Raw genomic sequence first — 11,124 nt, forward strand, 5'->3', positions numbered from 1 at the left:
ATGAGAAATGATTAATTAACCTAAAACAATTAACCTAATTATCAACCTAAGCATTTGGGCCTAATATTTGTCACCATACAAATATTTTTATTTTAATTCATGTTTTGCCTTTATTAATGAAACGCCCCAAGACTCTAATCAAGAACACGACAAAATTTTTTTTTTAACAATAGACTAATACTCCACATATTAGTCTACAACAGACTAATACTCTACATATTAGTTTACAACAGACTAATACTCCACATACTTCTGCACAAACCCATTTTGACCCAAAAATCCATATATTCACATTCCATGCTTCAAATTCTTAAACCAAAACATCAAGAAGTGTAAAATCACATATTACAACCTAACTGATACATTCGAAACTTTAACCATTGAAATTTACATTAAAACAACCAAACAGGTCACTCGCCCGCATTTACCCAAAGTGACAAAATGACCAATTTGACTCCAAAATGATTTATACTTCAATCCACCATAATAGTCAAGACTTCAAGACTTAAAATACATCAATATACAAAAGACCATGACTCCAACTCAACTTTTTGCAGAAATGTACAAAACAAAACTATACTAAAAACACTTCAAATGTACCAAGAGCCAATAGCCCAAAATAGTCACTATGGGTTCTAACCACAACCAACGTTTACCGCATAAGCCAACATTTTCGCATTTCCAAATCAACATAAATCTTTGAAGCACTTACTCTTGTTTCCACTTCTGGGACAACCTATAAAAAGGGTGAACAACTAAAAAGTAAGCAAAACTTAGTGAATACTATTGCATACGCTTATACACACGAAGGAGAGCAAACACACAAAGGACTATCACATGTTGCCAATGGCATCGTCATACCATCACTTGCATACTCACCTTTGCGCTAACAAAACATACATGGATTCATATACGCTAAACAATAATCTCAAGAGTTTCTTAGGCCTCAAAGGTTCTTAAGCCTTTATCTCATCTCAACTATGAGGTTCTTAGGCCCCGGCCTCAAATTAGGCCCTAACGCCGAATTGATTACCACACATGGAATCCACCATCGTATGGTAATCGACCCAACGTACATATAAGAGTATGCAAGAGTACTCACCTCCATCGCGACAAACAAATCCATGATGACCATCTAACAATCATATTGCTTTCCACCTAGCAATAATTCACAATTTACATACATATAAGGTCATCAAGCTCAATTACTTCATACACAAGGCTAGCAAGCCATACATTACTATCTTTTCTAGCATCTCAATGCCCAACCCAACTTTTACATAATTTACATTCTCACCATTCTCTAAGGTTGGCTTCTTTCAAAATCTCATTTTACTTTCACAACAACATGGCCATAACACATTTTACTCAAAAATCATCATTTCTATCTTTTCATAATCATCATTCTCAAATAATCTTTCATTTACTAAAAATCTCATTTCATTCACCATAAAGTGGCCATGCCATCTCATTATTCAAATATTACTATATTCTCATTTTGACCATAATGGTCACCAACATCTTTAAATCAAAACACTCAAAATATTCATTTTCGTGGTTTAGCTAGCCATAAAAACCATTAAAAACACTTTTATCAAAACATTCATGCAATCACATATCAATATGCTTTAATACAAACAAAACTTTTAGAAAAGCATTACACATAGCCAACTCACTTAAAAATCCACAATTTTATCAACTTCCATGAACCCCCTAGCTTTATTTTAAGCCAATAATCCATTTTTAAGAAAACCCCTAATTCTTACTATCTCAAAAACCCTAACTTGTATTAAATTAATTAAACTTATATAAAGAAAACCCCCAACTTAATTACTTGCATGAACCCTAATTTAATTAATAATAAATAACTAAATTCATACCTTGAATAAAGAATATAAGATGGGAAGAATGGAAAAATCACTAGCTTTTCTCTCCTTTCTTTCTTGTGCAATTCAACACATGCACACACACATTCACACCACCAAAACCCCAAAATATTCTTTGTTATTAAAACACTTGGATAATATTATTTACTTGAAGAGTTATTTGATTATGGAGGATGAATCACACTCAATTTTAACCTAATTTAATTGCTAAGAAGATAAAAAGAAAGATTATTATTATTATTCTTCTTCAAGTAGAAAGGGTTTCATGAATTTAATTGAAGATAAGCTTTGATTTAAGATGAAAATTGAAGAAGCTAGAAGAAGGTTGAAGAAGAAATGGTGGAATGATGACTAAGGAAAAAGATGGGAGGCTGGCATCCTCCTGTAATGCCACGACCCATTTAAAATTTAGTGGGTATTTACTCGTTATCTGCTAAAGTTTCAATTAAATTAACACCGTTTTCAAAAATAAAATATTATGAAACTATTTTAATGCTAAAACTATAATAAAGGTTAATTTTCATTGGTCTAAAAATTTTAGCATGTTCAATTAATGTATTAAAACAATTAATCAAATAGTCAAAGTTACCCTTCCGTTTTTCATATTACTTTTACATCTCACAAAACCCATTTTTTCATATTGCCTCCAATACTCAAATCCCTTCGCGTAGCTATCCCGGCCTCCAGTTAAAATAAGTATGTAATGCATATATTCGTATCAATTGCTTTATTGAATCCATAATTGTAAACTGATTTTTATTATTATATTATTGATTGATTATTTTACTATTTTATTTATTTAGCTAGGATGAAAAACTTTCTTTGAATCAGTTTCAAGATTTTGACGTTGAAAAATTCTGGGTGTTGATCCTTTGAACCTTTCCAGCCTTTTTTTTTTTGTTTTAATTATTTTACTCTCTTACTAATTACTATACACCCTTAATGACTGAAAGCTTTTATGGATGTGTAATAACTTATCATTTGTTTGTGTTGATGGTTCTTTCTGACAAGAGATCAAATAATCCATGGGTCAGGCTAACCTTATATGTTTAATTGGTGTTGCATATTTTTATGGATGGTTGTAGTGTTGTACACTACATTAGATTGAAAAATGTCATTTTTTGTAAGTATTATAGAAGAAGATGATAAACGGATAAATATAATATAACGGTGAGTAAACTGGTTAATGGAAGACAACAGTGTTTGATTTTCCTTTAATTCTTTCGAGTAGGCAAGCAAGAAATGAAAGAGTGTTTTATTTTGATCTAATATTTATGCAGGGCAAAAAAGAGAAAATAATTAACCTTTTAAGCATTAGTTATTAATTACACGTGTAAGGCCCAAATTATTAATTACACGTGTAAGGCCCAAATTATTAAGTTGATAATTAGGTTAATTAGTTTAGGTTAATCATTTCTCATATATATAAGAACCATGATCTATGATAGATACTTTAACCATTGGGAAATTGGAACACATGGTCAGGTATTTATGTACAGTAGAATGTCTATAAATTTATATTTAATAAATGAGGTTAGGGTTTTTGTGGCTGTTAAACATAGTATACAACCTCTTGCATCTTTTTTTTAATCCATAAAAAATATAGAGGGCCAAACATTTATAGATATATTAAAAATTTAATATCTGAGGGGTTCTACACCCAAGCTTGAGTGTCTGACAACCACATACTCTATTTTCTCTTAATAAATTAATAATATTGATAAAAGTTAATAATTTTTCTGGTAAGACTAGTATAAAATTGGACCTCAATTAATAATTTAATATAGTAATTTAATAACTTTTTTGAAATCCAGTGTATTTATAATGGTCTCAACGAACCTCTAAATTAATAAATATTAAAAACTTTCAAATTTTAAGATTGCTTAGTAAAACCGCTTGTTTTTTTGTTTGAACTTCAAAGTTATATTAAGTTTATCTTTAAATTTTTTCATTGTACCCAAGAGTTGCGGCATTGATTTTTTCATATTGCAACAAAAAGTTGAGAATAGTTGTTGCCTTTTACAATGCTTATTTTTAAAGTTATTGAGCATCCTCAACTTTGTTATCAACCAGATTTTAATTGATTTTGCCATAAATTCTTTAATACTTTTTACCTCATAGCCTTTATTATTTATATCACGATGAATAAACAAGTGATTCACAACCATTTTGTGTTGATAATGCATACTCGTATTAGTTCTCGGGTTCATCAATGTCTTCTCCACGACTTACATCGCAAAATTTATCTAAATTAACAAAATATTAATTTATCGATATAATAATTTCTCATTTAATTGCTAAAATATCTCGGTCCGGACATTATTAATTTATAAGGTTTTATGTAACTCACGTTTACATTCACATATAATTCTTAAAAAAAATGGAAAGAAATCAAAAAACCACGGATGTGACAATTTATCGAAAAAATGATTTTTTAGGGGTGAGAAAAACCGAACCGGAAAAACCATGAAAACCGAAAAAACAAAACCATTGGTTTTGGTTTTCAAAAACCCGTAAGTTATGGTTCGGTTTTGATTTTACTGAAAAACCAAACCAAAAATATATATTGTTTACTTTATTTTACATTTATTTTATATCATGTTATTATTAGATTTTACTAAATATGTTAATATATTTGCATTTTTAGGTGTATATAATAATATCATTTATCTGTTTTAAGTAAAAATACACAAGATTGATTTGTTTTAATAGTTGTACAATTAAACAAAACATAAAACATATAAACAGTTATATATAAAATTTATTTAAAGTTTGTACAACTTACTTTAATGGATTTATTGTCATTGTTGTAGTGTTATTGTTACTAATATTGTTTTGAAAATTTGTTGAAATTAACTATGGTGTAATTATAAGGTATAAACTTATATACTTTTCAAGCTCAATTAGACCCAAACCACAAGTGGTTAAACAACCACTAAAACTGAAAAACCGAACCGAAATAGATCCAAACAAAAAAACTGAAACCCAATGGTTTTAGTTTTCAAAAACCGAATTATAACGGTTTGGTTTTAGTCAAAAGCCAACCAAAACCAAACCGTACTCACCCCTAAATTTTATTTCTCCAAAACCCTATTAATTTGGTTTATTTTTCGATCCGAAACATAAACAGAGTAAAATGAACCGTACTCACCTTAAATTAGATTAATACCCGGTCGGTGACCGGGTTACCAAGTAATTTAGGATCTGTTTACCGAAAAATAAGTTTTTTATGAAATTGTTAAAATAAACTCTTACATTTTGTACAGTTTTTGATGTAACATATTTAGAGTCGGTTTGATATATTTTAAGATTGTCAATACTCTATCTTACTTGAAATTTTGCTTGGATCCGACCTGGAAAATTGGATTAGGGTTGTAGAATCTCAATCTAATAACCCGTCAACTTGATTTTTTTGGGTCGGGTTCAACTTGCTTTTGGGTTAATAAGTCAACCCAGCTCCAGCCCAAAAATATTTATATTTAAAGTAATATAATTTATACTATATTGTAAAGCAAAAAGTCCATGTCTAAATTTTAAGTTTCAACATTTATTTTCCTAAAATGTCCTTCTATTTATACTATATTTACCTAAAATAACTATAATACCCTTTTTCTCTCCTCAAATCTCAACCAATCATTTCTTTTCTCTATCTTGCATAAATCATTTTTTCCTCCAATTCATTCAAAATCTTTTATCTCAAAAACCGTATATCGATAAATTATAAAAAATTATATGGGTGTTCTTAAAATTTCATGCTCTTTCATTAGAGATGTCATTCGATATATACTTTCGACGAATTTTTAAATCTGAGGGTGGAGCCCGTACAGCTAAGGCATTTGACTATCATACTTTATGACATATCACACTCTATGATCTAGCTATCACCCCTACCGTCTCACCGCCGCAACGCGCGGGTACTTACTCTCGTGTTTGTTAATAGGTCAACTCCTCAACTCATTTGATCTGAGAACCCACAACCCTTTTGACTTGAAATCAACCCATATGACTTGAGATCAACTCACCAACCCATTTAACGCGTGAAACCAGCAACTCATGTGACCAAAATCAACCGACTAACCATGACCTATCCATATAACTTGAAATCAGCTCACCAACCCGATTTTTTTTTGGGTTGGTGGTTGAATATAGGTTGACGGGTAGACAGCTTTGGGTTATGATTTCCATCTCGATTTTAATAACACGTCAGGATTGGGTTGGATATATGTAACCCGCTAACTCGAACTCGTTATATTTATATTATAGTTATAGTTATATTTATTTTAGTTATTGTTTTATATAAAGTATATTTATTCATGCATTAAAGTGTTGAAACATTATCGAATGTAAGTGAAAAAAATATATTTTGTGTTTCATGTGTGAAGATGATTAGATGTGCGCTCTGAGTACCAAGATGGTATATGGAACCAGAGGCTTCATTTTTTACCCATTTATCTTTTTTCTTTATAAATATAAAAGTAAATATAAATATATAAAACAAACTACTCTTTTTTCTTTTTTATGTACTGATTTATACATCTTCGTCTAATATACCTATAATACTCTTAATGAAATAATTTACAACATATATCATCCAACTCATAAATAAACCACACGAACAATTCTTACATAAATTCATTTTACATTTCGAGCCACCACCGTCGCCGTCACCACTATTGTCGTCATCGCTACCACCATCGCCGTCGCATTGTGCGAGCATACATCTAGTTTTAAATAATAATAATATAACAATAGAACCTCATATTTCCATATAGCCTTAACGTTTTTTTAGAAAAACTAATAAGAGTAACTTAACTGTTAATTAGAGTAACTTAGTGTTAATAATGGAAATAAAAATTCGGACTTAAGATGTATAACAATTTATAGTTTTAATAACTTGCCATAATGCCATATTGCCATGCATACATCAAAAACGTGAAGAGATTATAATTTTTTTGGCAGTTTTTTTTTATTATTGATTTGAATTTCACAAGTTGTAGTATTTTTAATATATTTGAAGACTTACCAAGTTTATAACATGTATGGTTTGACTTTTTATTTGAATGGCTAGGATTAGTTTGCTATTTATTTTTAATGGCTTAGATTAAAAATTTAAACTATTTTTTTCTCTTAGCTCTACCAACAATATATACTAGATCAATACCCGGTCCGTGACCGAGTTATCAACTAAACTTAAAATCCTTTCATCAAAAAAAATAAAAGTTAGTATGAAATCGAGCCTAATGTTAGAATAAAATCTTAATTCTTATACACTCTTTTATGCACTCTTTGATGTAACATATATAGAGTCGGTTCAATATGTATTAAAATTGATAACACTTGACTTTACCCGAAATTCGACTTGAAACCAACCCAAAAAACTGTGATATGGCTGCGAAATATCGACCCGATAACCTGTCAACTTAATTTTTATTGGGTCGAGGTCAAGTTGACATTTTTGGTAAGGAGATCAACCCCAACACAAAAATATCTATATAATTTATTTTAATAGGTCAACTCACTAAACCATTTGATCCAACAACCTATTTCACATGAAATAAACCCGTCAACCTACGAACTCATATGTCTAAAGATCAACTCATCACCAGTCAACTCACCAACCCATGTGACCTGAATACCCACTAACCTATATAACTCGTAAACTTATTTATTGGAGTGGTTGGGTTCGAGTTCATAGGTTTTGGTTGAGATTTCTAAATCGTCTTCGATATTAAGTCGGGTTCAGGTTGGGTATCCAACCCGTCAACTCGAACCCATTAGCCTAAACTCGTTATAACTATATTATAATTATACGGGTATTTATTTTAGTTATTGTTTTATAAAAATTTATTTATACATACATTAGAAATTTGAAAGTCGACGTTAGGTGAATTGGATCGTCATCATCCTCACCCGTTTTTATAAGTAACTTTCAAAAGTAATAGTTAGATAATTTATATATCCCGCCTATTTTAAGATATGTTTCTTATTAAATGTTTTTTTATGCTATGATAACAAAAAGTATAAGTTATTTTTGTAGCTTAAAATTTCAATTTTATATGAAAATACATGGGTTAAATTCTTGCAAATACTGTTTTAGATATAAAATATGCAAACAAATGTAAAGTATATCTTTTAAAAAATTCAAATAAAAAGTGATTTCAAAACAAATTTAGTAAATAGAAATGGTAAAAAAATCTTTAAGTATTTGATTGAATAAATTTTTATATATTGGTCACTTCATATAAAAGGTTTTCAATTATAAATAAGTTTAAATAAATTTTAAAAGTTATGTTAATTAAAGAAACTTTAAATAATAATCATGTATATACATATTGTGATAAAGAAAGGACATAATTTGGTTAATAATGATTAATAAACTTATAATTAAAAAAAAATGATAAATAACCACTCATAGTCTCGTGTTTCTCTTTTTTATAATTATAAAATAACATAAGCAATCTTATTAAATTTTACTTGAATCTTTTAAAAAATTTTATCTATTAAATTTAGCATGGATTTAGTTATAAAATACATTTTTAATGGGAAAGTCTTTCACTCTTTCTTAATAGTAAAGATTATTTGGTGGTAAATGTTTCGTAATTTCAACTTTTGATTTTCTTTTTTTTTGAAATTTTTAATTCTGACTACCATTTATTCTAATGTAAGTATGACCTTTTTTTAAAGCTAAGTAATTTTGACTTCTGTAAATATTACTACGGATTTGGTTAAATATATTTCTCTAACTTATGTCATATACTTATTAAATTTAGCATGTATTTTCTAAATTAAGGAAACATGGATATTTGTTTAAAATTATCTTATAAATTGTATTTTTTTTTTCAGTTCCAGGAAGGATTGGTGGTTCTTCTTGAAAAATGGAATAACTAATAACATAAAAACAGATCCAAGTAAAGGCAAACCTTTTAAGGATTTCGTGAAATATTTACAAAACAAATGTTTTCAAAAACCAAAATAATCTTGTACAAAAGAAAAAAAACTAAACAAAACAAAATAATCCGTGTGATATTACATAAAGACTTTAACTTTATTCATCACTTTTAGCAACTTAAATGATTAGACTCATGTGTCATTCACTATATTTTCTTTCTTTAAAAATTTACAATTACTAAAGGATTAACAAATTAAAATCTTAAACAAATGTATCATCAAAAGAGGCTAAAGAGAAAAACACATGTACATAATGAATGAACGAAAAAGCTATTGAAATTTAACGAACTAAGATCTTAAAACATCAAAACTTCGGTCCAATTACAATAAAAATATTTAAATGATTTAAACCTTAAAAATGTAAAATAAAAGAGTAATACACTTTGTTACAAAACATAAAAAAAAAAAAATAACATAGATTAATCTTCATATATAATGCAAAACCTATTATTGCTCTTGATCTTTGTTCTAAGATCAATGGGATCTCATTATCTAACAATTTCCTATAACACAAATACATAATTAGTATACAAATACAAAGAATAACCACAATAGTACATGTATATAATCAAAATCATACTAAAAACAAAATGCGATAAAAGAAAGTTAGCTATAAATATTAATAATTAATAAAATCCAAAATTAGATGTAAAAATGCTTCTAAACATATTCTTACTCATTCATGTTAGCAATGTCATTTTCTACCAACTTACAAAATCATCCAAAAGCTTATCACAATTAAGTCCTACAAAGGAAAATTTGAGAGAGAAAAAAATTCACATTTCTTTTCAAGTCGATATTTTTATCCAAATCAAACGTTGTCATTATTGAGGCAATTGGTTGCTTCAAAGTCCTGTAGAAAAATATGAAAACGCTACTACTTGTTAAGATTACGTAGTATTATAATGTAATAATATATACAAAATGCCTTTATAGAATAAGGAGATGGAGATATATGAATGTAAAAACATAATGCCTTTTTCTTTGTTGTTTAAAAATTGCGATGCACTGAAATGAGAAGAAAAAGTTTGTGATTTTTATAACGGTATATGATAAATCTTCTAAACATTTATAAAGATATCATATTGATTATGAACTTTGACTTTTGACTATCGTTGAATGTAATTGCCTTCATTAGTATATAAGAATTTTAATGTGATGTATTATGTAGTAACATAAACTATATTTGTAATGTTATTACAATTTATGGAAACACGTGTGGAAAAGGTTGTTTACAGGCTATCATTTACGGACTTAAACCAATTGTACATTACTAAATTGTGGATTCAAATGGCAAGTTAGTGTGAATTGATAAATCTGTGATGTGAAGCGCAAGACAAAACATATATACGACTTTTATTAGTTAAAGTTTGACTTCTATACTGACTTTTAGTTTCCAGGGTCTAAGATTTGTTAGAGGTGGCTCAATAGTATTATGGAACTAGGCGGTCGTTTTAGCCCCCAAATTTTTGATACCTCAATATTTTGTATATTCGACTTAATGTTTGGATTTTGGACTAACTACGATATACAATTTGCATTATAGTGACGCCGTTATTACTAGTAGTTTATAATAAAAATTGAGTTACTTTTTTTTTTTCTCTTTTACCTTAATTTATATGGTAATGAACTAGGCCTCAAAAATTGATACCGTTTGAGGCTTCAAAAAACCTTAAACCGCCACTGAATTTGTTTGTTTATGAATTTTAACGGCTAGATCAAAAGATAACTTCTATTTTTTCTCTCTGCTCTACCGACAATATATATATAATATATAATTATTAAAATATCTAAAACACAATATGCTAGTCAAATTTACTAGTTTCATGAGGTCCCATTTTCCAATCCCGTGATGCTTTTCACCTTTATCTCTTTTATTTATATACACATAGCACGAACAAACAAACTCAATTTCTATCGTAGTAGTTTTGACAATTAGAATGGGAAGAGGAGAGTACCGCTAGGCTTTATTTACTAACATAATCCATGAAGAAAGAGATAGAAATAGTAGCGTTAGTTGAAATAAAGAAATAATTATGGCTAGCATGACCTCTTAGGGGTAAGGGTGTAGTCGGCTTGTTTTATCGGTAAAAAACATCGGCTAGGATCGGCAAATTGGCAACCCTATAGCACATGGATCGGCAAGTTTGACAAGTTTCATCGGTTAGTTTTGGCCAATGCAAGTGAACGTTGGAAAGCTGACATGTGAAGTTTGACATGGTTTCATTGGCCTATTTTTTTTTTCCAAACTTGTCAATTTGCCAATACATTGGTACTACACTCATGCCCC

The sequence above is a fragment of the Erigeron canadensis genome, chromosome 1 (genome assembly GCF_010389155.1).
Source record: "Erigeron canadensis isolate Cc75 chromosome 1, C_canadensis_v1, whole genome shotgun sequence".
NCBI lineage: Eukaryota > Viridiplantae > Streptophyta > Magnoliopsida > Asterales > Asteraceae > Erigeron > Erigeron canadensis.